This window comes from Diabrotica virgifera, chromosome 4 (genome assembly GCF_917563875.1).
Source record: "Diabrotica virgifera virgifera chromosome 4, PGI_DIABVI_V3a".
NCBI lineage: Eukaryota > Metazoa > Arthropoda > Insecta > Coleoptera > Chrysomelidae > Diabrotica > Diabrotica virgifera.
In genome coordinates, this window is record NC_065446.1 from 88,487,980 (window position 1) to 88,512,858 (window position 24,879).

At 32.1% G+C, this 24,879-nt stretch overlaps 1 protein-coding gene and 1 non-coding gene across 2 annotated transcripts in view; both read right to left on the reverse strand.

The window, feature by feature from the left end:
* The window catches only part of LOC114326292 (calmodulin-binding transcription activator 2), a 298,703-nt gene that overhangs the window by 263,720 nt on the left and 10,104 nt on the right, over window positions 1-24,879 (reverse strand). The window lies entirely within an intron of this gene.
* Window positions 2,313-2,384, reverse strand: Trnaf-gaa (transfer RNA phenylalanine (anticodon GAA)). Its single transcript has one exon. It is a non-coding gene; the product is annotated as a tRNA-Leu (tRNA).

Here is a 24,879-nt window from a genome sequence, read left to right on the forward strand (position 1 = left end):
ATACAATTTTGATTTCTTTGATTTTTTGTGCTACAATCAACATTTAAGAAACTACGTCTATGACAAGCCTAACGAGACAATAGTTAACGAACCCTAGACGCTGACATCATCAACAACAAGCCATAAACAAAAACGAACCTAAGACCTTAAATATTGATTTTAGCAAAAAAATGAAAGAAATCAAGATTTTATGAAATATAATTTTCCCCATTTTTGTTTATGTACAATTACGTTGTAAAGTTAATAACTTACAGAAGTCAGTATAAATGATTGATGGAGTTTTTTTGTTCTCCTTTTTGTATGATTTGCAACTAATTCTAGTAGTTGGCACATAGTGTTCGTTAAATCCGAGAAGCAAAAAAAATCTGCTTAAAATACGTTAAAACAGCTACTGAGGAAATCGCTAATCTTAACATTTAAAATATAGTTAGTACAGGATTAAAGAACACCTGTACATAAACAAAAATAGAGAGATTTAAATTTTTTGTGCTACAATCAACATTTAAGAACCTAGGTCTATGACAAGCCTAACGAAACAATAGAATAACGAACCCTAGATGCTGACATCATCAACAACAAACCATAAACAAAAACGAACCTAAGACCTTAAATATTGATTTTAGCAAAAAAAAAATGAAAGAAATCAAAATTGTATGAAATATAATTTTCTCCATTTTTGTTTATGTACAATTACGTTATAAAGTTAATAACTTACAGAAGTCAGTATAAATGATTGATGGAGTTTTTTTGTTTTCCTTTTTGTATGATTTACAACTAATTCTAGTCATTACCGGCGCTAGGGTATAAAGCCGGCAGAAAAAAAGCTCATTTTGGCGCCCCTAAAAAGGGGCGCCCGCCTGCAGTGCATCCCTTGCAGGCCCGTTATCGCCGGCCCTGATCCTAGTAGTTGGCACATAGTGTTCGCTAAATCCGAGAAGTAAAATAAATCTGCTTAAAATACGTTAAAATAGCTACTGCGAAAATCGCTATTCTTAACATTTAAAATATAGTACAGGATCAAATAACACGTGTACATAAACAAAAATAGCGAGATTTAAATTTTTTGTGCTACAATCAACATTTAAGAACCTACGTCTATGACAAGCCTAAAGAGAGGATAGTCAACGAACCCTAGACGCTGACATCATCAACAAAAAACCATAAACAGAAACGAACCTAAGACCTTAAATATTGATTTTAGCAAAAAACCATGCAAGAAATCAAAATTGTATGAAATATCATTTTCTCCATGTTTGTTTATGTACAATTACGTTGTAAAACTAATAACTTACAGAAGTCAGTATAGATGGTTGGTGGAGTTTTTTTGTTTTCCATTTTGTATGATTTACGACTAATTCTGGTAGTTGGCACATCGTGTTCGCTAAATCCCAGAAGCAAAACAAATCTGCTTAAAATACGTTAAAACAGCTACTGCGGAAATCGCCAATCTTAACATTTAAACTATAGTACAGGATTAAAGAACACGTGTACATAAATAAAAATAGAGAGATTTAAATTTTTTGTGCTACAATCAACATTTAAGAACCTACGTCTACGACAAGCCTAACGAGACAATAGTCAACGAACCCTAGACGCTGACATCATAAACAACAAGTCATAAACAACATCGAACCTTAGACCTTAAATATTGTGTTTAGCAAAAAAAAAAATAAAAGAAATCAAAACTGTATGAAATACATTTTTCTACATTTTTGTTTATGTACAATTACGTTATAAAGTTAACGACTTACAGAAGTCAGTATAAATGGTTGATTGAGTTTTTTCTGTTTTCCTTTTTGTATGCTTTACAACTAATTCTAGTAGTTGGCACATAGTGTTCGCCAAATCCGAGAAGCAAAACAAATCTGCTTAAAATGCGTTAAAACATCTACTGCGGAAATCGCTAATCTTAACATTTAAAATATAGTACAGGATTAGACACGTGTACATAAACAAAAAAAAGAGAGATCCATTTAAATTTTTTGTGCTACAATCAACATTTAAGGTCCTACGTCTATGACAAGCCTAACGAGAGAATAGTTAACGAACCCTAGACGCTGACATCATCAACAACGAGCCATAAACAAAAACGAATCTAAGACCTTAAATATTAATTTTAGCAAAAAAAAAAAAAAAGAATGTGTGTGTACTTGGTACGCACGTAAGAAGTTATATCTACTCTTATTATATGATTTCAATGAAATAAATATACTTTCAACAGGTCATTTGTATTTTATTTAAAGATTAAACTAATTTGTACTGACTACTTTCCAAAAATGTTTGTTAAAATATTAGCAAAAATAAAAAAAAATAGGAAACACACGGATTCGCACCGGGGACCTCTCGATCCTCAGTCGAACGCTCTACCACTGAGCTATACTACCTCTGTTTTTACGGATTACAAGATTTGCAGACATAGTGACAAATAGATCAAGTGAAGTATATAAATACTTTAAATATTACTTAGATACTATCTTATTCCCGAGGAAGACAAATCCAAAGACACAAAAATTATGATAAATATATTTACTAAAAACACTAATATATTCTTTCCACACACTTTTTGGACTGATACATACTAATGTATTCTTTCCACACCCTTTTTGGGCTGATACATACAACTCTTAAAAGATTTAGCAACGAACTCCATACTGCCTGTGTGCGCATGCGCGCAGAATAATAAAAAATTCACTCCCAATCGCGCCTAAAGAAGTATAACTTCAAAAAAAAAATGAAAGAAATCAAAATTGTATGAAATATAATTTTCTCCATTTTTGTTTATGTACAATTACGTTGTAAAGTTAATAACTTACAGAAGTCAGTATAAATTGTTTGTTGGAGTTTTTTTGTTTTTCTTTTTGTATGATTTACAACTAATTCTAGTAGTTGGCACATAGTGTTCGCTAAATCCGAGAAGCAAAACAAATCTGCTTAAAATACGTTAAACAGTTACTGCGGAAATCGCTAATCTTAACATTTAAAATATAGTACAGGATTAAATAACACCGTTTCGCCTATCCGAGCCGGTCCAAATACAACGGACTGCGCTTGACTAATAAACCGATTATAATTAAAGCTATTTTAATTAATCCAGACCAGCCATGAAGAACACAAACCCACATTGCATTTAAATTGCAATTACAAGTTGATTACAATCAAAATCGACTAGCGGCCAAACTAAATTTTAGGTCTTAACTTTCTTGCAGACGTCGACTAAACTTCAGATATCGGTTTTCCTTCAGACTCTAAATTAAATTACTCGACGAGACTGACAGGGAAGGTTTTGAATAGTTGTAGAACAAACTATTTGATTACTAATAATATAATACTCTTTTTACACATTTTGTGTTCTACAGTAGCAGGTGCGAAGTGTCGTTTTTTACCCTTAAGGGGCTATCCTAGTGTAAATTTACGAAATTCATATACTTTTTTAGAGGAGTGCATATAGATTTTCACTTCGGAAAAAATCAAACAAGATAGAACTTTTTGTAATTTCATTAAGAAATGTTTAATTAACAACATATCAAAAAGTTCTACTCGAGAAGTGGGTGCTTCATTTTTTATTAAACAAATGAACTGCGAAATTAGATGTTTTTTTTTAAATAACTCCGAAAATATAAATTTTAGAAAAAAACTGACTTAAACATTAAAAAATTCAGAAAATTTTACAAAAAAAACCTTATATAAAGAATTTTCTAAAATTAAATCTGTATCTTCTATAATTATTTATTTATAACGCTAAATTCACCCTTCTCACAAACATTGGCGCATTGTAAACTAGCGTACGGCGATGTGCACGGTTGAGGTATTTTAATGTAATACTAATGGATAAAATGAAATTTTACAAACTGAACCTAAAGGAAGAATAATTACGCTATCTTATGGTTATAATAAAAAGAAATAAAATGTATGGGCATAAGTACGGTGGGGGCGGAAAATGAGCCTTACATGAATTTTGTTTAAAAATGATTTAAAAAGGTGTAACTAATACAATTTTTCTTATAAAACCCTCAATTTTGCACAACTTAATTTTAAGCATCGTACTAAATGATGTTTCATTCAAAAAAAATCTCAAAAATTTAATTCAAATCATATGACGTCTTAAAAAACGTAATTTTTGTAATCTTCGTAGTTTTATAGAATTACCACCACTCTAAGACGGTATTACTCAAGTTTGAACAGATCTAGTACGGTTTTATAAGTGCTTTTTTAAAGCTTAGGATGTAATATTTAAAATGCACTAAATTATTTTACTTTAGAAATGAAATAGACTATTTCTTTTTGAGAAAATTAAGAAAGATAACAATAATGTAATTCAAAAACCTAAAATTACCAGCTAAAAAAATGTCTATATAGTGATCAAAACTTTTTTCTGTAAAACATACCTAAAATACATTTAATAATAAACTTCAACAATAATAAATATTCGGCAAAAAATTTTTATTTTAGCTCTTATACAGTATGTCTGCGTAACTTGGAATCTATTGATAACTTTTTTATTATCAGTTTTACGAAAAAAAGTTATTCTTTATAAAATACTCTGCATCATATATAATCTAAAATGCAATCATCAAATATTAAATTTAATGAATTTTATACGAGGTATGTCAAAAAATATGAATTTCACTTAAGAGTAAAGTATCTTTAAATTTCACAATATCGAAAATTGTTATTAAGAAAAGTTGTTTGGAATTAAAAAATTTGTTTTAGTGTTCAATTACACCCTTCTAATTAAAATATTGTGAATAATAAAGGCACTTAACTCTTAAGGAAAATTCATATTTTTTACATACCTCGTATAAAATTAAAAAAGTTTAATATCTGATGGTTGTATCTTAGGTTTTAGACCAGAGAGAGCATTTTATGAAGAATAACTTTTTTTCGTAAAAGTGATAATAAAATAGTTATCATATCATAATTGTAATAAAATGATGAGTATCCGTAATTTGAGAAAAAATTGAAAAATTTTTTTCGATTAGAATAATGTACCTAATTATATATTTAAACATAGTTTTTAATTTCAAACAACTTTTCATAATAGCATTTTTTGATATTCTGAAATATAAAGGTACTTTACTCTTTAACGAAATTCATATTTTTTACATAACTTGTATAAAATTGATAAAATTTGATATCTGATGGTTGAGTTTCAGATTTTTGACTATCCAGAGCATTTTATGAAGAATAATTTTTTTTCGTAAAATTGATAATAAAAAAGTTGTCCATGTGGTTCCTAACTACGCAGACATACTGTATAAGAGCTTATGTATAAGAATTTTCAAATTGAAATGTCATATTCGGATTCAGTATAATCAAAAACAAAATAGAAACATATTTGATCAAAGTAAAATGATGAATTTAACGATATTTTTAAAATTATTAATGCAAAACAATTGTTATTGTTTAAACAATTAATAAACAATTTTAGCGACCAAATCCGCGAGTAGAACTTTTTACTTTAACATGTATATAAACTAACAAAAAAAGTTTTAGAAAAATATAAGCTTGTTTGAATTTTTCCGAAACAATGCATGTTTTCGTTCTAATTGCACTCCCCTATTTTAGGAATTTCTAAAATAAAAAGTACTGGACCAATTGTTTTGAAAATTTGCATGAGCATTTATTATAAAAAGAAGTACATGTAAACCAATTTTCATAAACAAATATTGAAAATTAAAAGATTTATGCGCCATCTACTGGCACCGTGAAAATAAAAACAGGGCGCCACGGTCAAAAAACCCCTAGTTGATGGTATAGAACAGGGGTGGCCAAGCTCCTTGAGAATCCGAGCCATTTTTCAAAATTTGAAATTTTTCGCGAGCCGCAATTAAAAAATTATTTAGAAAGTGTAAAAAAAAGGTATTTAATTTTTCTTCTCACCGTTTGGATTTCACGAATTTTGAAGTGAAATAAGATGTCTTCCCTTTGTCTTCACTGCAGCATCCATTTGGCTTGCAAATTGTAGAAGCCTTGGAGGTGTCACCAGGAAAATGTACCACTAAGTTTTCAATTTAAAAATCTTTTAGTAATATTTTTAATATTTTCAATATTATTAATTTTGCTATTAGGATTGAAAACTACTTCATCTTTCAATTGCCAGATGACGCTAGTCACCTAATACCTTCACTTCGATTGCAATGGGTAGGAAAAACTCTTGGCGCTGGTCAATTAGGGTATGGAGAACAGTGCCTACGTTCTTTCCGATGAGGCTCCAATAAGAGCCGAAAATCGCGATTCAGAGGACTGGACTGCGCTCCGTATTCTAATTGAAAAGTAAGATTGTTTTGCCTTCGTATTAAAACTGAATAAAAATGGTATACATTTTTATTTTATAGTCGTATTACTCCGTAGAGTAACCAGGTGCATTTTCCGTTGGAACTTTACCAAGCTGCAGACGGGGGATGTGAATTGCATAGTGTAGAATTCCTTCCCTTTGTCTTTACTGCAGCATCCATTTGGCTTGCAAATTGTAGAAGCCTTGGAGGTGTCACCAGGGAAATGTACCTATAAGTTTTCAATCTAAAAATCTTTTAGTAATATTTTTAATATTTTCAATATTATTAATTTTGCTATTAGGATTGAAAACTACTTCATCTTTGAAATAAGATGGTTTACATTGTTGTTTCAATTATGCAAATAATTCTACAACCAGCCTTGACTAATTCAGGATCCTTCTTCAGTATTCTTCCATCTTTTTCCGGGAGGGCCAACTGATCTTCTACCGTCTCTCACAAAAACCCTGTCTTTAACACTCTGTTTTCGTCTGATCTTACCACATGACCTGCCCATCGTATCTTGGCTTTTATATATCTGACAATGTTTACAGTACCATACACAGTCACCAATTCAGCTTTGCAGCGCCTTATTCACTCTCCTGTCAATCCATCTCTTTGACGGCTAAATATCATTCTGAGAACTTTTCTTTCAAATACCAGCAGCTTATTTATTTTTCGCTGTTGTAGAATCCATGTTTAACTTCCATGTAACAATTGGGTGAATAATTGGCATGTACAGTCTTAATTTAGATTGTTTTTTTAGAAGCTTAGATCTTAATAATGATGATAGGGAGTACAATGCTCTATTCCACGCAGCTATCTTTGCTTAGACCTCTTTTTTATATGTGGTTGTTTTCTGTGATTACCGCCACTAGATATTTAAACTCTTTTACTACTTCGAAGTTTTAGTCATTAATAGTTATGTTCTGCCTAACTCATTGCCTAACTCTTGGTCTTGGCTTTTTAGGTCCTATTTATTTACAGCATATATTTCATCTTCTCTTCATTTATTCGAAGGCCCTGATTACCTGTTTTCTTCCCCCAGTTGTGAAAACACCTCTCGCGTCTGTTGTAAAATGACCGATTGCACCTAGATCATCATATTTTACTTATTACATATTCTAAAGCAAAATTGAATGGCGACAGTGATAAGGGGTCTCCTTGTCTAAGTCCTGATGTTACACTTAATCTTTTATATTTGTTCTAAGTAATTTAAGGCATTCTGAAACACAAAAATTAAAAGTAATTCAGGTACATTTATTGAGAGCCACAAATAATCCTTCAAAGAGCCACATGCGGCTCGCGAGCCACAGTTTGGCCACCCCTGGTATAGAAAATAACTTATACTTCAATAATACCTTTGAAATTTTATGTTTCAGGATCTCTATTAGTCCCAATCACTGCAGCAGAGTGGAGCTATGTTTTTATTTTTACGGTGCCAGTAGATGGCTCATAAATCGTTTAATTTTCAATATTTTTTATGAAAATTATTTTACTTCTGATACTATGCTGATACCCTAATTGCTGTACTTATTTTTATAATAAATGCTCATGCAAATTTTCAAAACAATTGGTACAGTACTTTTTATTTTAGAAATTCCCAAAATAGTGTATGAATTTCGTACTTTTACACTAGGATAGCTCCTTAAGTACAGTATTCTGCAAAAATACTGTGCTGATATTATAAATATACCGCTAACAACCCGAGTGGTTGATGCGCATAAACAAAATAAAAAAAACAGTACTGAAATGAATATCGAAATGTTTCTGATTATTTATATATTTATTATATTCCTTTCAATTTAATCCGTCCTGGTTTCGAGGCAGTTCCTGTTCTGTGAGCCAAAATATGTCTTCCTCCAGGCAGGGGGCTAACCTAACCTGGAGGCCCCTCCTCTTTTATCCGGGCTTGGGACCGACCTATGACCTAAGAGGACAAATAAACAAGGCCGCAGTCATGTCCGGATGTTTGAGAGATGTGTCTGGAATATCCCATGTATGAGAATGGACAGCAAAGTTAGAATTTATAAAACTTGCATCAGACTTGTTATTTTTTTTTGTGTGAATTTGATGGCCTTGGCCGAGCCAATTAGCCAAACATTTTGTTATTTTAAAAACAAACAAATTTGTTTTTTCAATCAGAGGAATTTTTTCTGTATTTCTAACTCTAAATACATAACAAACTAACATATTACAATTATTATCTAAATAATACACTGTATTGGTTGTAAATATTTTTTTTGTACATATTTAATTTTTTGTTTTTTTTATATCTTTAATTTGTTTTTTTACTTTTTTATTATTATTTTTTATAAATTGTTTTTTTTTTCACGCTAAGACATAAACCCGATTCAACATCTCAGAGGTTTACACCTGCTTTGTTTTTTTTCTTTTGCTTTTTTGCTTTTTTTCTCTTTTTTTTTGCTTTTTCTTTTCACTTTTTTTTTCTTGTTCTTTTCTTTTTTCAATTATAATATACAATAATTACTTAAATCTACAGGGATTTAAAAAATAAAAACAAAACAAACATGTTTGTTTTGTTTCAACAAACATGTTTGTTTTGTTTAAACAAACATGCCTGCTTTGTTTTAACAAAATTACTTAAATACAGGGTAAATTTTATTGCTACAATCTATATTTACAGTTTTTGATATGTTCGTAAATTGTTTTTAATGTATTAATATCTTCAGAAAATATCAAATTGTTCAGGTAGACGGGAAGTGGAATTTTTAATATATTAAGATTTTCATAAAGTTTGTTTATATTTACTGATTGATGTGAACATTCGAGGAGAATATGTAGTAGCTCACCTTCTATTCCACACTCACAGTTAGGTGACCCTGTGAGACCCAAACTGTACATATGAAGGGGGGTAAGAGCATGATTATATCTCAATCTATAACTCTTATGAAATGGCGATTTGATACAGAATGAAACCATCTTTTAATGGGAATTTCAGGCTGCATTTGTTTTTAATTACTACCAGTTCTCGTGTTTCGATAATACCTTTGCCAATTTTCTTTTTGGTGTCGTCTACTAATAATATCAATATCCGAAATGGGTAGTAAGTTCATGGGAAGTTCTGTGCCTATTTCTAGGGCGGATTTGGCTAGCCTGTCTACTATTTCGTTACCCCTGATACCTGCGTGTCCCTTTATCCATGATATAATGATGTTTTTTCCTAAATTTGCAATTTTATTATAAAGAGTCATAATTTCCAGTTCTATATGATTAAGTTGTTGGGACTCATGTACGTTAGTTAGTCTATCAACAACACTCTTACTGTCTGTAAATATTATGCAGCTATAGGGTTCGTTACTAAATATGTGTCTTAAAGCAAAAACTATCGCTATCATTTTAGCGGTGTATATCGATGATTCACAAGGCAATTTGAATAATTTTTTAAATCCACTTTGAATATTGATTACTGCACATCCTACTTTGTGTTGTACTTTGGATCCATCTGTATAGTAAAACTGATAATGTGGACATTTATGAAGTATAAATGATTGAAAAACGGCTGGATTTAAATTAATATCCATAAAAAAGTATTAATTTGTTTTGAGAAAAGTTCTTCTAATACATGGGAATACATACATAGGTGAAACTTGATTTTCATAAGTATAGAAAGTACTTCGGTATTGAGATATTTTCAAGTAACTATCTACAAGAAGTGAACATTTTTTCTTTGTCCAATATTTATGAGTTAGATCTAAAACAGACTTGTTATGACCTATGGTATTAAATCAAGAGGAGACATCATCAGGGAACAATGTGGCGTGCAAGATGTAGTAAGATAAAGCAGGCAAAGACGAAGAGAATGGTCCAGTCATGTAAAAAGAATGGAGGAGCACAGACTACCAAGAATTGCTCTAGAAGGAAAACCAGCAGGCAAGCGCCTACCGCGGAGGCCACCAAAAAGATGGAGAGATAGCTGGCAGTCTACCTCTCAAGAAATACTTCAACGTCGGAATTAACAGATCGACAGATCTACAACAAGTATAAGGATAAGAAGAAAAAGGTATAGCCTTGCAAACATTATACACGACGACATTCCCGATAAAACAGGTGTTAAAGATGCCCTCTGGCAAGAAAATGCCCTCCGGAATATCAGACGGTGGATCGGCCTGCCTCATTCGGTATTCCCCGTATGTATCCATCAGGTGGCATTAGGTCTGGTGAAAAATTACTGTCACGCGAAATAAAGCGATCCCCAAAATGATAGCACAATATGACAATATGAATTTATTTAAGAAAGTTGCAAGATTTCTCCGCTGTTCGCGCACGATCGTTTCTCGTATCCCCTCAAAGTACTTGCACACCCCGAATGTAGTGTCTTTACCTTTGGTTTTTTAATTTCAATGATGTAAGGTAAGTGTACCAATAATGGGCACCTTAAGCAAACAAACTTGTTTTTCTCGCCTCTAGGTAATATTGAGGTCTCGATTGTTTTATTTATTTATTATATTATGTTTACTTTAAAGTATTATGTGACTATGGTGGTAAAATATTGTCTGATATATTTTAGAAAAAAAATTATATATGGTGCCCTCATTGCCCCAGTAATGGGCACACAATTTTTCACACCACCCTATGTTGGGCACCCCTATATTGGGCACCTATAAAATGTAATTTAAGGTGGAAATGATTTTATATTTTATCAATACCAAGGAAAATAAAGTATTAAAACACAAATATGAATAACCTAATAATCGAACAATGATTTATTTTTAACTTCTTCGTAAGTATTTAAGTAATTACATACTTAATATTGTTAAATAACAATAAAAACAATACATAATAAAAACAAAACTTATTTTAAGGTATTTAAGTATTTTGTTATTTTTCCAATACACTTATTTTTTTCTTAAAACTATAAATTAAATGACTATCTTTATGAATAATAACAGGAGCAGAGATTACTCTAATAATTTGATTAATATTAATCGAGGAAATGTCTTTGTCCACAACCTTAAAAAGTTTTTTTGTTTCGTCCACAGACCTTAAGCCTTGGACAACAAACTCTCCTGGTTCAGGCCCTTTTTGTTGTACTATGCATAAGTACTGGTATACAGTTGTTCCCCTCTTACCCATTAAAAACTGGCCAATTATAAAGTCTCCTTCCTTAATTGTACTCTGGCTGACTAATTCAGTATTTTCGTCCTCACTACTTTCTGAATCAAAAGAAGACATCCCCGACTCTTCATAAATGATTGATTCAGAAGAAGAACTAGATGGAGATGAATGTACTACAACCTTTTGTTTTAATTTGCGCTTTTCTTCTGCTTCTTTCTTTTTGGTTTCACGTATTAATTTTCTTCTTTGCTTCTCGTCCTCTAACCTTTTTTTAGCTTCATACTTTTTTGCAAAATAGGCAAGCATTTGAGGAGAAGTAACTACCGCTGGCAGCTTTTCTTTTTTTGCTCGTTTTTTTTTATCTTCTGAAGTCTCACCAGGCCAAAACAGAGTTCTTTTAAATGGAGAAGGTACCATTGGGTCTACTTTGGATCCAGATGAATGACCAATGGGTGGAGGAATTGACGGAGTCATACCAGCATCAATCAAAGCATCTGGTGCATAATCTGGTGCTGTAGAAGGGCCCGCTAACTGATCATCTTGAGTTGGGGAAACACTAAGACCCCTTAGTTCCTCCTGCTGTTCTGGATTTTGAACCATCATACATTCTCTAGATTTCTGAATGTTAGATTGTTTTTCATTAAGCCACAAGTGGTATAAAGAAAAATCCCTTATATCACCTCGCCAGTCTCCTACATTTTTTTCAAATTCTTGCATTTTAGCTAGTCCTATTTTTTTCTCAAGTGTCTTAAGGAAAGTATCATGAGGGACACCAACAGACTGCAACTGTTGAAATGGATGCTGGGCCTTATGTTTTGACACTTCTGGTATTTTAACTACCGTTAGATCCCAAGGTACTAAACCGCATGCCTTAAAACCATTTTGAATGATTGTGGGTGCAAGTTTTTGTAATATGTTATTTAAAATAATCGGAAAATTATGCTTTTCTACTTGCCGACCTTCATTTGCCATGCTCCAATCAGCAACTTCCTGTCTCCATTTCCACTTAATTGAATGGAAAACAGCAACGTCCATAGGTTGTAGTACATGGGTCGCATTTGGTAAAAGTGATATAAGTTCAATTTCGTTGGCTGCACAAAAGGTAGCCAATGGCATCGAGATGTGGGACTTGTGACCATCCATAAAAAGTAAAACGGGCCGTGCGATGTTGTTATTTGTCAGCCAAGGATGAAAAAAATTTACTATGTATTCATAGAATGTCTCATGGGTCATCCATCCATTTTCTGACCTACCAATGGGCCATTCGGGGGGCATGGCTGAAACGATTAATTGCGGTAATCTTACATACCTATACACAATCATCGGTGGAGCAAGTTCTCCAGCTGCGTTGGCTGTAAGGAGCACAGTTAAATTTAATTTTTCATCGCCACCGGATGCCGTGTATACAGATTTAGAGCCCTTTGCGGCCAGAACCTTTCCAGGCTTCGGATTGAGATAAAATGCAGTTTCGTCACAATTGAAAACTCTTTTTGGATCTTCCAAGGCTTCTCTCAAATTATTGTCACTTACATATTGTTGAACCTCCTGAAACCATTTTTCTATTTCTGCCTGAGTTGCTGCTCGTCTCTGAACTGTTAAGTTTTGACTGGTACGAGTGGAAACGTCAGGGTGGCGCTTCATAAACCCTTCATACCACTTCCTTCCAGGGTCACTGCTTCCATCTCCAAAAGTGATATTTAATTCTTTTGCAGTTTTAGCAACGCTAAACATAAATGTGTCTTTTGTCACTGGGAAACCTTTGTTAGCCATCTCCTTGATCCAGCGAACAAAAACTAGCTCCTGATCGAGAGAAAAAACAGTGGGGGGACCCATGCGTGTTGCCACAAAAACATCTGTCCTTAACCTCCGTTGAAGTGTGGGACGTGATATATTATGTTTCTTGGCCGTTGATTTTATCGAATTTCCTTCCCTTACTTCTTGTATGGCTAATTTGATTACATCTTCAGAGTACTTCTTGTACGACATAGTGATCCTGAAACAAAATAAGACAAGTTGCAAGACAAATAAAAATATGATTTGGAGTTCCTATGATGGGCACTGGCAATGTCCCTATATTGGGCATGGGTGCCCATTATTGGAACCAGTTTTTATGTGATACTGACGACCGTATCTATGTATTTTATATCCAGTGGACTTTTACATACAAGCACAATCCCACCTTATACCACATTTCTCAAGTTGGGCACACTGCCCATTATTGGTACATTGATAAAATTTGTGTTCCTAATTTGGGCACCCATGTTCAAAACCAATAAGATAATGTTTTTTATATTCTTGGAGATGTGTTTAATAATTTTATACATTAAGTATACAAACAAAGCCAATACCGCAATGCAAAACTAAATAAAGTTTGATGAAAAATAAGTATTAAAAAAACTTACCTCTTAGTAAATCGAATAATTTAAGGTTATTTTGGCGCGTAAATTCACAACCGCTTACAACAAACCACACACGGCAAAAATCACAGTCAAACTGAGGGCGGTATTTAAATGAATGGCAAGCCAAGATTCAAGGTTACTTCCCGCACTACTTTTTTTTGTGACTAAAAGCACAGTAACGTTATTTTATCAATATATTCACGGGGTGCCCATTATAGGTGCAGTGCCCAAATTAGGTACACTTACCTTACTTGTATTTGGACACCAAAGAAATTAATATCTCCTTTTCTTGAGTAGAAATGTTTACTATTTTGTTCATTTTTTCCATATTCTTATAAACTATTTCCATACTCTGACAAATCAAAACTATTACAAACCTTAATTTTTAAAACTCTCTCTAAATTTTTAAACCATTGTATTTATTTTAAACTAGCAACTAAGTTAATGCAAAACTAATTAACAATAATTCTAAACTACCTAAATTAATTTTAAATTAGGAAATAAATACGCAAAATACACAAAAACATGACAAGAACCATAACAATTTACAATAAATAATATTGAAATGACATTAATGTCAGAAGACAGCATCAAAAATGGCTCAAATCTTCTTCTTTTTTGGTGTTTTTTAATTAAAAACCAATCAATAGGTTAAGAATTTTTGACAAGTTTGCAAAGTTGACAATCTCCGATAATTTAAGTTTTTTCTTGGCTAAGTTAAGTAAAAACTTGTATGGTGGAACGCAAATTTCAACTAAGAATTTTTTTTTACTAAGCAAAACTTACGTAAGATTTTACTTAGATCACCTTGGTGGAACCGGGCGTTAATCAAATTACAAAAAGTTCTATCTTGTTTAATTTTTCTCGAAGTCAAAATCTCTACTGACTCCCCTATTTATTGACTACCGTTTACAAAATGTATTTTTTGTTTCGCTTTATTTTTCTCTAGTCTTTTAATTATACGAGTATAATAATTCATCCGGTTTTCACTTTTGGTAATGTTTATGTTGCCGAATGTCGTGTTTATCCAAATGTCCCTTAGACGACGTTAATGTCGAAACGAGCACAAGTTTTTAGAAGGGCATTAAGATGGTTTATTTGGAATTTAATATAACTTTTAGTAGGCAGTAATTGCGAAGTAACGAGTTGCATTTTACAGTGGTGTTTGTCCAAGTGGTTCGGTTAAGGATCCACTTTATGACCGTGCTTTTACTACAAATAAAACTGCTATTTGCTTCTTCTTTTTTGTTTCGTCTTACGATCCTTGAAACAGGGAACAGTTATTAGACGAGAGAAAATGGCTCCGAACTTCAAATTAACAGAACTAACGGTTCTTATTTTTGACTAAATCATACGGTTTGTACTCGGTTTACGATTACATTTGGAATTAACATTGTTGGAGTGTAATTTTTTTAATACTTTGTTGTTAACGTTTATAAAACATTTTAGGGATTTATGTGTTCTGACCAGTAAGGTATTTTATTTAACAAACTTATAAAATATCCTTAATTTAAGTATTAACGATAACATATACGCTGTGAGCTCGTAGGTAGAGGGATATTTAAAATTTCGCGAGCGCCAGTAGTGACAAATCAGTGAACGTTCGGTTGAAATTTGACATAAATGTCAAAGTGATTAATTTAAAACATTGAAATTAAAAACATTAATAGGAAAAATATTAGTTGGTCAAAGCTGTGGTGTATATTTTTACCTTAAATACACTTACGTTTTAAATACTGAATTTAAGTTTTTTAATATATCGTAATATGTAATTATAAATTAATCTAAGCGCCATCTACACGATAATTGTGAAAGTATCCGAAGTAAGAAATTAATATTTCATTAATAGATCGTTTAAATGATTAGCAAAATCTGAAAAAAATTGATTACAATTTAATTACTTTTTGCGTTGTAAATATTAAGCGATAACAATTAAATAATAAATTTAAAGTTACCGGCAAAAGTTAGAATAGAATAGAATAGAAATATGCTTTATTGTCATGAAAAATTTAACAATTTTATAGACAAAGCTTACAAGAATCATAAATAAGAACAATAACAAATAACAAATACAATTTACTAAAATGATATAAATCGTCTATATAAATAAAAATAATGAAGAGAAACAAAAAAAAAACAGTAACAATCTATTGCAAAATTTAAAAAAAAATTTGCAAATTGCATATTCTACCTTAAGAAATTTAATAAGTTAAGTTAAGCTGCTGCATATGACACTCAAATATAGATTAAAATTATACTTATAAATAAGTCTTTCAGATAAATAGGCTTTAGTCATTTTACGGAACTTGGGGAAAGATGTTGCAGATTTAAGTTGTAGAGGGAGATGGTTGTAAAGTTTTTTTGCAGAATATAATATAGATTTCTTTACTAACTCACTGGACGGGATCGGTAAATAGATGTCAAAGGTAGAATTTCTGGTGGAATAGTCATGTCTAGGTCTTGCTGGAAAGACATGTAGATGTTTACGAATTAAGCAAACAGTTTCTAAAATATATAAAGAAGGTAGTGTTAGAATCCTGTGATCTTTGAAGTAGCTTCTGCAATGTGTTGTTCTTCTGAGGCCAAACAGATCTCTTATTGCTCTTTTTTGTAATTTAAAAATAACATCAGTTTGGGCAGCCGTACCAGAACCCCAAAAAGGGAGACCATATCGAAGATGTGACTCGAACAAAGAAAAATATGTTATTTTGGAAGAGGCTAAATTCATTTCCTTCGAAACAGATCTTATGCAAAGCAAGCTGAGGATAGTTTCTTGCTTAACACATCAATATGAAGGGACCATTTCAGATTGCTATCTAAAAAAATACCAAGAAACTTTACAGAATCAACGATACTGATCTGGCTGTTATGAAGAGGTAAGGGTTGAAGAGCTCCTTTATAGGACAATGCTACTGTTTTATCTACGTTAAAAGAGAGTAAATTTGAATCGGACCAAGATTTTATTGTAAGTAGATCAGAAGTTATAGTAGCATGAAGAGTTGCGATATTTGAGTTGCTCCAAGTGATACTGGTATCATCAGCAAAAAGGAAAACATTTCCATCGATTTTTAAGCTAGTGATGTCATTAGTAAAGATAAGGAAAAGTACAGGACCCAATACTGAACCTTGTGGTACCCCACATACAACATTTTTGAGACTAGAGTCTGTATCATTTGCTCTAACCAGTTGTTTCCTATTATCCAAGTAAGATTGAAACCAGTTCGAAGAAATACCTCGAATTTCGTAGAAATCTAGTTTTTTTATCAAAATGTCGTGATCCACACAATCAAAAGCTTTGGCATAATCACAAAAAACAGTGGCAGTGTGCAGATTATTGTTTAATGCTTGATAAACCTCATGTAGTACAGAAAACATGGCATCTGTGGTACATTTATTATTTAAAAAGCCGAACTGATTTTGTGATAAAATATTGTTATCAACGAGAAAGGACATAAGTCGGGCTTTTATGAGTCTCTCAATAATTTTGGAGAGTACCGGTAGTAATGCAATAGGTCTACAATTGCAGGCATTTGATTTTTCACCACCCTTATGAAGAGGAATAATGATGGTCGTCTTTAGGCACTCTGGAAATTTACCTTTCTCAAAAGAATCATTAATTAGAGAGATAAGGACTCCCAACACACTGTCTGGGAGATTTGAGAAAATTTTTATGGATAGTCCATCGGTACTACAGGAAGATTTGCTTTTGATATTATTGATTGTCTGAATCAGTTCAGATTTATCAACCGGTCTTATAAAGAATGAATTCGAGACCTTTCCTGAATTAGAGAGATAGGAAATGGGATCTTGTTGTGACACAATAGTTGATGTTATATTTTTACTCACATTAACAAAGTATTCATTTAGATTTTCTGGGTCTGGAAGAGAAAATGTTTGAGCTGTGTGAGTTTTATTACGAAGATCGTTTATTATGGACCAAGTTTCTTTTGCAACACTTTTAGAGCTTCTCAGACGATTTTGATAGTACAATTTTTTAGCTGATTTTATAAGTTTTAAATAGACTGCCCTGTACTTGGTGATATATTCAATAACACAGACGTTGGTAGTAAATTTCTTGATGTACAGTAGTGAACGCATATTTTTGGCTGATATGCGGACACCTTTGGTAGTCCAGGGTTTGTGATGTTTTGGCTTAATTGTGATTAAAGGAAATGCTTTATTAAAGATACAGACAAGCTTATTCAAAAAGTCACTGAAATTATTATCGACGTTCATAGAAGGAAAGGGCCACTCAGAGGTTAAGCATAAATTTTGGAATTTGGAATTTGGAAGTTGCATTAGTAATCCGCTGTTAGTGACACCAGCGAAGCTCAGAGCGTATACCTACAGTCGGAAAAATGAAAGAATACCCATGAACGATCACATCAATCACTTATTTTGTATTTGCTGTCTTTTTCTATAAATAACAAACGTTTGTTATAGAAAAAGACTGTAAATACAAAATAAGTGATTGATGTGAGCGTTCATCGGAATAGGGCTTTTCATCGATTGTCATTTGTTTCGAGCATCTGTAATATGTCACATAATATTAATATATCTACGTCATACGTCTCTGATAACGTATCGTATGACGTAGATATATTTATATTATGTGATACATGACAGAAGCTCGAAACAAATGACTGTGAATGAAAAGCCCTAATCTTTCATTTTTCCGACGGTACTTAGTTTCAGGAGTTACGCATCACCTAAAATTATGCTCATAAAGTTTTACTCAAACTTCTTTTTTGTACGTATACCGGGTGGAAGAAAACAAAGGTTTTCCTTATAAGTTGGAGACACCCTATAGGAAAGAAAAGGTACAAAGGTGGGTATACATCGAAATTATGTAGTAGTCTCATATTTTGTTAATATTTTATTTTTTTTAATTTCTCTGATATTTTTAAAAAGAAAGAAGATATACGGTAGCGTTAGTAGCTAGCATTTTTTATTATTTTCCAAAATAAGGACACAAACAATAATTGTATTCCATAAGTGATTTCCATACATTATAATTTCAAATTTTCACCCTGTGTTATTCATAATAATGATATACTTAGTTCATTGAAACCAGGTTGTTAAGCAGCTTTTAAAAATATAACAATATACAGGGTGATCCATTAAAAATAAAGCTTTTGGACTATGTTAGGCTTGCGTGAATTACCCTGTACATTTAAATTTATGTTTAAAAAGCACACGTTTATAAATAGGGTGTCCCAAAGTAGTCCCAAAAGAACGGTCGAATATTTCGCGAAATGAACATCGGATCGAAAAACTGAAAAATACGTGTTCAATAATTTTCAAAAATCTATCGAATGACACCAAACACGACCCCCACCCCATCCCTGCAGGTGGAGTGGGGTGTAACTTTAAAATCTTAAATGTAAACTCCCAGTTTTAATTGCAGATTTAGATTCCTTACGTAAAAGTAAGCAACTTTTGATCGAGATATTTTTTCGAATTGTGGATAGATGGCGCTATAATCGGAAAAAACGATTTATCGTGATACCATAGGTAAATTATAGAAACGGTCTAATATCTCGAGAAATATAATTCCAATTTAAAAACAAAAAAACATGTGTTTAATATTTTTCAAAAACTTATCGAATGGCACCAAACACGACCCCCCATCCACACATTGGAGGTAGGGGGGGGGGGAGGGTAACTCTCAAATCTTATATAGGAACCGACGAGAAAACGTATATTTTGGTTCTTAATTTGGAAGTGTACCTCTCGACATATTAGACCGTTTCTATAATTTACCTATGGTATCATGATAAATCGTTTTTTTCCGATTATAGCACCATCTGTCCATAATACTAAAAAATGTCTCGAATAAAAGTTGTTTACTTTTAAGTAAGGAATCCAAATCTGCAATAAAAACTAGGGATTTCCATAGAGGATTTTAAAGTTGAAGTGTCATTCGATAGATTTTTGAAAATTATTGAACACGTATTTTTCAGTTTTTCTATCCGATGTTTATTTTGCGAAATTTTCGACCGTTCCGCTACTTTTGGGACACCCTGTAAGTATATAAAAATCGACGGGTCTCAGCGTTTTTTAAAAAAATTTAAAACAAGGACAGAAATAATTTTATTCAATAAGTCCCTTCCACTCTATATACATATGTGTCTAAATAATAGGCAATATTTGATTTGGCAACGATGAAAATTTTATTTATAAACTTTTGTAAAAGTTGTTGTGGTTATTTTATAGTATTGAGATCATTTCAAATTTAAAATACTATTAAAATATGTTTATTTTATAACCGAAACCGGAAAGTATGTTGATTTATTTATGAAAACTGTTGACTTACATTCACCTATATTCTAACTGTTACAGTTCCGCTTATGTCATTGGCTATAAAACCGTGAAACGAAATAGCGTTCCCTACACAAGTTAAATTCTATTTTAGGGCAACAGAAGCATCGTATTCCTCTGTTCCTGTGTTAGAAAAGCGAAGTAAGCTATGTGTGGTGCTTTGTTTTGTTTACAGTCCACAACGACTAGTAACTGACAGTTAATTGGAAAAGCGACATACATTTGGCAATTTTATTAAGAATCCATTTATTATTATGCTTTATTTTTAAACCAGGAGGAGTAAACTAAAAAGATTCACTCAAAAAAGTCACTAACCAAACACATCTTCTCTTTTGGTTGATCATGTTGGTCTTCGGCGGTAATCCATAAATATTATATTACATTAATAGGTCGCTAAAGGTTTCAAAGAACAACTGCGTTTTATACAGGGCGGGGCATTAGTGTGACAAAGTCCAATTACTCGTTTGTCGTAAGAGATACGAAAAAAAGTTATTTTGGTTAAAGTTGGGGTACAGATAGGATCATGACATAAAAATATTTTCAAATATATACGTCCGAGTCATTCGTATTGACAGGGTGACACAAACTTATATATTTTTAAATGGAACACCCTGTATGTTTTTACATTTTTCGATTCTCCTCGATGCCTTCTTTCAAAAAATATAGCGTTTTGTAATAATATGCGCGGTAGTTTAAATGAACCTTACGTTTTTTTTTTATTTATTTTTTTAGCGATTGTAGAATAATAACCCTGTAGAATTGTAGTGATTTGACATCAAAATTTCTATTTAAGTTCAAACGATTTTTAATATGTATAGTCTACTATTGATAAACATTATTAATATAGCGAAACGTTTAATTTTAGTATACAGGGTTGGTCGAAACTCAGAATGAGTATTTTATGAGTTTTCTTAAATGAAACACCCTGTATTTTAGCATTGTAATAAAATGATATTTTATGGTACTTTTTTATTTTCTAAGCATTCTCTATAACTAAATGCTTTAATTTGTGAGTTATTCGTGATTCTTTTGGCCAAACATTAATTGCAACACAAATTACGTGTAATTTTATAACGCGGCCGTAAAAATATTCAATCAAAAATAATTTTTCGAAATAAATACAGATTAATCTAGACTGATCCTTAATTAGACAAGGCGAAAACGGCGGGTTCGTTGGGAAAAATATTCCCATGAGATTTTTTGGCATAATCACATTCGTGAAACATCCCAGAATAAGATTCAAGAAGTCACCCACGTGAAAAGTGGTCCAAATTTTTTTAACAATTTTTTTAATCAAGTTGCAAAAATCAATATTTTTGGCCCGGATAATTTTTTTCTAGGTTTTTGGACCATTCTGGATAAAAAAGGTGTCTTATAATTTTTCTCTAAAGTTGATCGTTTTCGAGTTATAAGCCATTTAAAATTGAAAAAAAAAAACGAAAAATGGCGATTTCAAGGCTTAATAACTCGGTTAAAAGTTATTATGAAAGTCAGAAAGTGACTAAATCAAAGTTTAATGCCCCCCTACAAGATCCTGAAGAAATTTTTGTCAGTATTTTATTACTAAGCAGTTATTTTTAATAATAATAATGAGCGCCATACACGTGTTAGGCGGCCGTAAATGCTGAGTGCGAGAGAGATGCCATTCCGGCAGTCCAATTGTGCATCTTACTTGCACTCACATTTACAGCCGCATCAATACGATGTAACCGCCCATTGTTATTAATTAAAAATAACAGCTTAGTAATAAATTTATAACACAGATTTCTTCAGGATCATGTCGCGGAGGCTTTAAATTTTGATTAAGTCACTTTCTAACTTTCACAATAATAATTTTTAACCGAGTTATTAAGTCTTAAAAAGCTTCATTTTCGCGTTTTTCAAATTTTAAATTGCTTATAAATCGAAAAAGATCAACTTTAGAGAAAAAATATAAGAGACCTTTTTGTCCAGAAGGGTCCAAAAAACTTAAAAAAAATTTGTCCGAGCCAAAAATATTAATTTTTGCAATTTGATTAAAAAAATTGTTAAAAAAAATTCAACCCTTTTTTCACGTGGGCGACTTCTTGAACGTTATTCTGGGATGTCTCACGAATGTGATTATGCAAAAAAATCTCATGGGAATATTTTTCCCAACGGACCCGCCGTTTTCGCCTTGTCTAAATTTATTAATATTGGATGAGATATCAAAACACCTACGTTGTTAAAATTGCTAGTGCATAAAATATTAATAAAAACATACAATATTCTACGTAGTTGGCTATGATACTAAATTTGCTTAAACATTTGACATTATACCATTTTTATAGCTCTAGTTGCTTTGTTACAATTACTAATATGAATTTTTTTAATGAGTAACTGATTAATATGGTTTTTGTGCTAGAACTGTATAACAAGAATGTGCTACTAGCAATAAAAATTTATCTTCAGCAATTCCCTGATAAATGACAACCAAGAAGAGAAACTTTTAAAAGTTTACTAGAGCGGTTTCAACGGACTGGACACTTAGATTACGAGAAAAACTGATCTAACAAAAACTATTTTAAATGAATAAAGTTAATTTAATGTAATCCTTAGTGTCACTGAAAAATCTCTTTGACACTATTGACATTTATGAAATTTTGCCACTATTGGCATTTCATAGGTTAATTAAGTTATATCGGCGATTTTTATGGAGTAAAACAGTGGAGTAAACTTGCCATTTGAATTACTCCTCCCGGTTTAAAAACAGAGCATGGTAGAATTAAAAAAAAGTTGTTTATTATAAAATATAGAATATCGATCAACCAGGGAAGGTGAAACAAAAATATATAAAATAGCCAAACATCCAAGATACAAATTAGGTCTAATACTAGTTCAGGAAAAGGATGTAAAAAAAGAGATGGAAAACATACTTTATCAGATTAATTAATGAAGAACTTTACATAAAACCAATTGAGTTAACGGATATACTAACAGCAATGGTCACTAAAATATCAAACGGGAAAGTGGTTTAAGTACTCACAAAATAAAGAAAGGGATAGCAGTTGTATCAGATAATACTCCTGAAGAAGCATGGAGAGCATTAAAAGAGACAGGAATAAGTTGGCTAATAAGTTTATTTAATATAATAATTGTGGAAGTTGGACAAATACCAGACGAATGGAAGCCGTATATTAGTACCTGTTTATAAATACAAGGGAATATACAAGCGTGTACAAAGTATAGGGGCATAAAACTACTTAACCACACCATGCAAATATGAAAGAGAGTAATTCAAAGAAGGATACGCGAAGAAACCGAAATATCCAATAATTAATTTGGCTTTATGCAGAGCAGATCAACAACAGATGCAATTTTCATTATAAGGTAGCCGATGGAAAAATACGGGAATAAAGAAACAAACGCTCACATGATATTCATTGATCTTCAGAAAGCATATGATAGAGTCCCTCACACGAGACTCTGTGGTTGGAACTCAATAAGAGTTCCTGGTGAATATGTAAAGATTGTAAGAGATATGTATGAGGGAATAAGAACTAGTGTTAGAACAGGTATGGGGCACGCTGATAAATTTCATGTGAAAGTAGTATCGCACCAAGGCTTGGTACAGGTCCTTATTTATTTATTCTCTTTAGTTTTGGATCAGGTTACAGCGAAACTAGAGGGTAAAATTTTCTGGAGCTTAATATGCTTATGATATAATATTAGTTGGAAATATTGAAAGCGACTTGGAAAAAAACTGAAACATTAGAGATAAGCTCTTAAGGAAAAAGGTTTAAAACATAGTAGCATAAAAACAAAGTATTTGGAATGTTCATTTAAATATGGAGTTACTACAAATAAAGGTGATATCTTTGTATGGTGAAATGATTGTGAAAAGTAACAGTTTTAAGTACCTAGGATCGGTATAACAGAGTATTGGAGAAATAGATGGAGATGTGTGCAGTAGAATTAGGGTTGGATGGATGAAGTAGAAGAAAGCGAGTGGTGTGTTGTGTGCCAGAAACATTACAATGAAGCTAAAGAAAAAATTCTATAAAATAGCCATAATATCGGCTATGATATACGGAACTGAACGCTGGCAGATAAAAATAAATAGGAATAACGAATGCATGGGGCGGAAATGAGAATGCTTATATGGATTAGTGGAGTAACAAAAAAGGCTAAATTAAAAATAAGTATATTAGGGGAAGTCTAGGGATGGCGTCAATTGATGCCAAAATGAGAGAGCATTGGTTAAGATGGTTTGGTCATGTTCAAAGTCGAGACGGTAATTGGATTGCTGAACTGCGGGTTCTTGAAAGAAGTAGGAAAGGAAGACCAAAGAAGACCTGGGGGAGACGCTTAGACAGGACATCTCGATAAAGGGGATTGATGTTGATATAACCCAAGATAAAAACTTATGGAGAAATGCAATTAGGGAAGACTACCCCGCATCATATGGATAAAAGCAAAGAGAATGATGATGTGATGATGTATTTTTGATTTATTGTACATATTTTTGTTTTATTTTTATTAAATTTACGTTTAACTGAGTTTGGTGTCTATTAGGGCTGGTCGTCACCAATTCACAACAGTGATGTTAATAACTAGGCAATTATACATTCCTTAATGATTTCGATGAATTGTAGAAGCATAAAATAATAGAGATATTTGTATCAATTGATTGAACTCGGAAATAATGGGATTTAATCGAACTGGCTCTATTTAATTAACATCAATGCTTCACAAATGAATATGCTTCATCAATTTGTAATTTGCGATCAGCCTAAGTAAACTAAATATGTTAATAATATATCTACAAACTAATAATTTGCAGTTGATTT